General features: G+C 38.8%; 1 pseudogene across 1 annotated transcript; it reads left to right on the top strand.

The window, feature by feature from the left end:
• Positions 1 to 521: 521 nt before the first annotated feature.
• LOC116099881 lies at positions 522 to 1337 on the top strand (annotated as a pseudogene). Its single transcript, XR_004122410.1, has 2 exons — positions 522 to 588; positions 942 to 1337. The product of XR_004122410.1 is annotated as an Ig kappa chain V-IV region S107B-like (transcript).
• Positions 1338 to 7132: the final 5795 nt, after the last annotated feature.

Below are 7132 nucleotides of genomic sequence, written 5' to 3'. Positions count from 1 at the left end.
TTTTTTTTTTATTTTAGATATTTTCTTTATTTACATGCGAATTTCTCCTTTCCCAGTTTCCCCTCCAAAAAACAAAAAACCAAACAAAAACAAACCCCTGTTGCCTCCCCCCTCCCCATGCCTGCCACCCCACCCTCTCCCACTTTCTGGCCCTGGCATTCCCCTACACTGGGGCATAGAACCTTCACAGGGCCAAGGTCCTCTCCTCCTATTGATGATCGATTTTGCAATCCTCTACCATACACATGCTGCTTGAACAATCAGACCCCTCTATGTGCAGTCCTTGGTTGGTGGTTGAGACCCTGGGAGGCGCCGAAATAGCTCAGTTGGGAGAGCGTTAGACTGAAGTAGACACTCTCTTAGAGTAACTGGACATGCACCAAATGAAAGACCACATGAGTTTATAGGTGAAGAACTGCCTAGCCTATGTATGCTTACTATTTGCATATTTCATCTTCAGAAACCACAAACATTGCTTTAAAGAGATGTACTTATGAGAATACTGGGTATGTAACCTGAGATCGAGATTAAAAAACACAATGGATTTTCAGGTGCAGATATTCAGCTTCTTGCTTGTCAGTGTCTCAGGTAAGATACACCACAAAATATGAATTCAGAATGCAAGACCACCTGCCCTGGGGAAATCTGAAATTAAGATAAACTAATTTTTTTTTTTTTTTTATATATTTTTTGAGACAGGGTTTCTCTGTTTAGCCCTGGCTGTCCTGGAACTCACTCTGTAGACCAGGCTGGCCTCGAACTCAGAGATCCGCCTGCCTCTGCCTCCCAAGTGCTGGGATTAAAGGCGTGCGCCACCACCGCCCGGCTGATAAACTAATTTTTGATTTTTGTTCTTCTGAATATTTGGTGGCATCAAGTTATTTTTGTACTTCTATGTCTATAAACCTCTCTCTCTTTTATCTTTTTTCTCCTTATCATAGTGTCCAGTGGAGACATTGTGTTGACCCAGTCTCCATCATCCATGGTTGCATCTCTAGGGGAAAAGGTCACAATCACCTGCAGAGCCAGCTCAAGTATAAGTTCCAATTACTTACACTGGTACCAGCAGAAGCCAGGAGCCTTCCCTAAACTTGTGGTTTATAGAACATCCTATCTGGCCTCTGGAGTCCCAGCTCGCATCAGTGGCAGTGGGTCTGGGACTTCCTACTCTTTCACAATCAGCAGAATGGAGGCTGAAGATGGTGCCACTTACTACTGTCAGCAGGGGAGTAGTACACCACTACACAGTGCCACAGACTGGAACAAAAACTTCCATTGCCTCCCTAGGGCCCAGCTGCTTCTATCTAGAGATGAATTGTGGTAAACGTTTTGATTAACATGTAACAGTATGTCCCAAATTGTCTTTAATGCATACTTCATTATTTTTTAATTTTTAATTAATTAATTAATTTATTTATTTATTTATTTATTGCACTCCATATTTTATCACCCCACCCATCCAACCTCTGACTGTTCACATTCCATATGTCCTTCCCACTCCCCTGACCTAACATGGATTTCCCTACCCCCCACCCACCTGACCTCTAAACTTGCTGGGGCTTCCAGTCTCTTGAGGGTTAGATGTATCATCTCTGAATGAACACAGACTCCACAGTCCTCTACTGTATGTGTGTTGGGGGCCTCATATCAGTTGCTGTATTTTCGATGGTCAAGTATTCGAGATTTCTCAGGGGTCCAGATTAATTGAGACTGCTGTTTCTCCTACAGGATTACCCTTATCCTCAGCTTCTTCCAGCCTTTTCCTAATTCAACAACAAGGGTGAGCTGCTTCTGACCATTGGTTGGGTGCAAATATCTGCATCTGACTCTTTTAGCTGCTTGTTGGGTCTTCCAGACTGGGGTCCTGCGAGGTCCCATTTTGTGAGTGCTCTATAGCCTCAGTAATAGTGTCAGGTATGGGACCTCCCCTTGAGCTGGATCCCACTTTGGGCCTATAGCTCAACATTTTTTTCCCTCAGGCTCCTCTCCATTTCCATCCCTGAAGTTATTTTAGACAGAAACAATTATGGGTCAGAGTTTTGGCTATGGGATGATAACCCAACCCTGACTTGATGCCTTATTTTCATGCTGGAGGGAGTTAGGCTCCATAAGTTCCCTCACCCTACTGTTGAGCATTTCATCTAAGGTTCCTCCCACTGAGTCCTGAGAATCTCTCATGTCCCAGGTATCTGGTGCATTCTGGAGGGTCCTCCCAACCTCCTATCTCCTGAGATTGCCTGTTGCCATTCTTTCTGCTGGCCCTAGGGGCTTCAGTTCTTTTCCCTCAATGAATACCAGATCAGTTCCCCTCTTGCCCCTCACCCCTATCCACTTTCCCTCCCTGGCCCTCCTTCCCTCCCCACTTATGCTTCTGTTTGCTTTGTCCTTGCTCCCAAGTGTGACTGGGGTATCCTCACTTGAAAACTTATGCTTATCATTCTTTTTGAGTTCTGTGGACTGTATCTTGGGTATTCTGTACTTTTTTTTTGGGGGGGGGGCTAACATCTACTTATTAGTTCACACCTACCATGCATGTCTTTGGGTCTGAGTTACCTCACTCAGGATGATATTTTCTAGTTCTATCCATTTGCCTGCAAAACTCAGAATATCCTCATTCCAAATAGCTGAGTAAGCATTCGTTGCGTAAATAAATTTTTCTGTACTCATTTTTCTGTCTTGGGGCATATGGGTTGTTTCCAGCTTCTGGCTATCACAAGTAAGGCCACAATGAGCATAGGATCTCAGAAAATGGAGAGATCTCCCATCCTCATGGATTAGCAGAATTAACATAGGAAAACTGGGCATCCTACCAAAGGCATTCTATAGATTCAATTCAATCCCCATCAAAAATCCCAACACAATTCTTCAAAGACATGGAAAGAGAAAATCTCAAATTCATGTGAAAAGGCAAAAAAAAAATCAGAATAACAAAAACAATTCTTAAAAGTAAAATAATGGTGGAGGGAATCACCTTCTCTGACCTGAATATTACTACAGAGAAATAGTGATAAATACTGCATGGTATTCGTACAGAGACAGACATGTTGATCAATGCAATAGAATTGAAGACCCAGAAATAAAATCACACACTTATGGACACTTGATCTTCCTTAGAGAATCCAAAAATATACAATGGAAAAAAGAAAGCATCTTCAATAAATGGTGCTGGACAAACTGGTTATCTGTACGTAGAAAAATGAAAATAGCCCCATATTTGTCACCTTGCACAAAGCTCAAGTCCAAGTGGGTCAAGGACCTCAGCATAAAACCATATACACTGAATCTAACAGAAGAGAAAGTGGGAAAGAACTCATTGGGACAGTGGAAAATTTCCTAAACTCAACTCCAATGGATCATGCTCTAAGATCAAGTATCCATAAATGGAACCTCATTAAACTGGAAAGCTTCTGTAAGGCAGAGAACACAGTCAGTAAGATTAATCAGCAACCTACAGATTGTGAAAAAATCTTCACTAACCCCACATCCAATAGAGGTGTAATATCCAAAATATACAATGAACTCAAGAATCAAATCACCAAAAATAACCAAACAATGCAATAAAAAAATGGAGTATAGAACTAAATTGTGATTTCACAATTGAAGAATCTTGAATGGCTAAGAAGCACCTAAAGAAATGTGCAAAGTCATTAGTGATGAGAGAAATGCAAATCAAATGACCCTGAGATTCCATGTTTCATCAACCAGAATGGCTAAGATCAAAACCAGAGGTGGCAACACATGTTGGATAGGATGTGGAGAAAGAGGAACACTCCTTCATTGCTGGTGGGATTGCAAACTTGTTCAACCACTCTGGAAATCAATGTGGAGGTTCCTCAGAAAATTGAAAATAGATCTACCTGAAGAGCCAGCTATACCACTCTTGGGAATATACCCAAAAGATGCTCCACCATGCCACAGGGGTACCTGTTCCACTATGTTCGTAGCAGCTTCATTTATTTTTAAGAGACATATAGTTTTACCTAGTTTTAATGATTCTTATGTACAAATTTTTAAGGAAGATCTGTTAAATTATGTTAATTTGAATAATTTTGTTGGTTGATTGCATTCTCAGGAAAATGTATCTGGAATATAACCTGCCCTCTATGGGTTTTGCTGGGACTAGGGTAGACAGAGTGCTCTCCTCTCTTTGTGTCTTTGTAAATTTTAATTAACACCAGCAATGGTTACAAGTGCCCCAGTGTCTTTGGCTGTTGGTCTAGTGAGGCTTCTTTACCTAGTGGTATGTGGGACTTCTCAGTCTTGTGGGTTTTCCTGAAGGTCTGAGTAAGGTAGTTGAGGAACAGTGACATTATTGTATAATTTGTACTTGTTCCTAGGTTTCTTCAGTTTTTCTTCATGGATATGGCTGAATTGAAATTATCTAGGGTCTTGTGGGGGATTGGGTTATAATTGTACAAATTCTCCACACCTAGGTGCCAAATGTGACATCCAGATGACCCAGTCTCCATCCTCCCTGTCTGTCGCCTCTCTAGGAGACAGAGTCACCATCAGATGCAGTGCAAATGAGGATATTAGCTACTATTTAAAGTGGTATCAGCAGAAAGCAGATGGAACTGTTAAACTCCTGATCTACTATACATCCAATTTACAATCGAGAGTCCCATCAAGGTTCAGTGGCAGTGGGTCTGGGAAAGATTATTCTCTCACCATCAGCAGTCTGGAGCCTGAAGATATTGTTACTTATTACTGTCAACAATATAATAAATATCCTCCAGTTTGATGTGAACACCTGACTTCAGTTCAGTGTATTATACTGGCCATATCACAGGCTGTTATGCCAAGAGCAAAAGAGATTTTTTTCAGAGTATTGGCAAAGTGTTTTCTGTATAAAAAACCATAAGTTAAGAGGACTAGCAGCTCTTCCAGAGGTCCTGAGTTCAATTCCTAACAAATGTACAGTGGTTCACAAACATCAATATAGTAGTCTAATACCCTCTTCTTACATGCAAGTGTACATGCAGATAGAATACTTCTGCACATGAAATAAATAGATAAATCTTCAAAAGCATTTATAAGAAACTTTTAAAAATCGTTAATTTTAATCACAGGTAGTTTTTAAATCAGTGTAAATATTCCTATATATTTTGAGAAATGAAATCAGAAATACTCATGTATTAGATCAGAGTTGGACACATAAACATAGCACTTTAATTGTATAAAAAGATTATTAATGATTTTCATTTTACTATTATAAAATATTTTCTGAATTTTAGGTATTTCAGAAACTATTTTATACAAATAGAGTTTGTCAGAATAAATATCCTATAAAAATAATTATGAATCCTCATTGCTAATTTGTTTGTAAACCAGGTCTTTGTGATGCATTTAAGCATGTGAGATCCATGGTTTCTTACAAGGAGTACCATGAGCTCCATGACTAAATACTTCTCAAATAAAATCCTCCACACTGCTCTGACTCATCCCCCTTGCATTTAACACCCATTTTAATCAAGGCAGAAATACAATTCTTTAGCCAAGACTGTAGTGGTGCATTAAAAGAATTTATTGCATTCTTGCTATTGCAATGCAAAGAAAAGAGTTAAATTGTGCTCATAAATTGCATTTCCTCCACAAATAGATCAAGTAAACAGCTGAAGGTCTACAAAGAAGGAGTAAAAGCTGATAAAATTAAGAGAATTAGATATCTTCTAAGGTGAAAAAAAAGACATAGATAATGTTCTCAAAAACACCACCAAAAACAATTAGATGTATTATTTCTAGTGTATTGAATTTCATTGTTCCTAGGCTATTCCTTCAAGAATATTTATCATAAGAGATCGTTCCATCTTCTGAGATCTTCTTCAATTTCCTTCCTCAGAGGCTTGAAGTTCTTGTCAAATAGATCTTTTACTTGCTTAGTTATAGTCACACCAAGGTATTTTATATTATTTGTAACTATTGTGAAGGGTGTTGTTTCCCTAATTTCTTCCTCAGCCTGTTTATCCTTTGTGTATAGGAAGGCCACTGATTTACTTGACGTAATTTTATAATCCAGATACTTTGCTGAAGTTGTTTATCAGGTTTAGAAGCTATCTGGTGGAATTTTGGGGGTTACTTAAGTATACTATCATATCATCAGCAAATAGTGATAATTTGACTTCTTCCTTTCCAATTTGTATCCCTTTGATCTCCTTTTGTTGTCTAATTGCTCTGGCTGGGTCTTCAAGTACAATATTCAATATGTAGGAAGAGAGTGGGCAGCCTTGTCTAGTCCCTGATTTTAGTGGGATTACTTCAAGATTTTCTCCACTAAGTTTGATATTGGCTACTGGTTTGTTGTATATTGCTTTTACTATGTTTAAGTATGGGTCTTGAATTCCTGATCTTTCCAAGACTTTTATCATGAAGGGATGTTGGGTTTTGTCAAATGCTTTCTCAGCATCTCATGAGATGATCATATGTTTTTTTTTTCTTTCAGTTTGTTTATATAGTAAATTACATTGGTGGAATTCCGAATATTGAACCATCCCTGCATCCCTGGGAAGAAGCCTACTTGATCAGGATGGATGATCGTTTTGATATGTTCTTGGATTCAGTTTGCAAGAATTTTATTGAGTATTTTTGCATCAATATTCATAAGGAAAAATGGTGTGAAGTTTTCTTTCTTTGTTAGGTCTTTGTGTGGTTTAGGTATAAGAGTAATTGTGGCTTCATAAAATGAATTGGATAGAGTACCTTCCGTTTCTGTTTTGTGGAGTATTTTGAGGAGTATTGGTATTATGTCTTCTTTGAAGGTCTGATAAAACTCTGCACTAAACTCATCTGGTCCTGGGCATTTTTTGGTTGGGAGACTATTAATGACTGTTTCTACTTCATTAGCAGATATGGGACTGTTTAGATCGTTGATCTCATCTTGATTTAACTTTGGTACCTGGTACCTGTCTAGAAAATTGTCCATTTCATCCAGGTTATCCAGTTTTGTTGAGTATAGGCTTTTGTAGTAAGATCTCATAATTTTTTGGATTTCCTCAGGGTCTGTTGTTATGTCTCCCTTTTCATTTCTGATCTTGTCAATTAGGATGTGTGCCCTCTAGTTAATGTGACTAAGGGTTTATATATTTTGTTGATTTTCTCAAAGAACCAGCTCCTGGTTTGGTTGATTCTTTGTATA

The sequence above is a fragment of the Mastomys coucha genome, unplaced genomic scaffold (genome assembly GCF_008632895.1).
Source record: "Mastomys coucha isolate ucsf_1 unplaced genomic scaffold, UCSF_Mcou_1 pScaffold20, whole genome shotgun sequence".
NCBI classification, from domain to species: Eukaryota; Metazoa; Chordata; class Mammalia; order Rodentia; family Muridae; genus Mastomys; species Mastomys coucha.
Note: the sequence above shows the minus strand (reverse complement) of the source record. Positions and strands in the feature narration are given on the sequence as shown.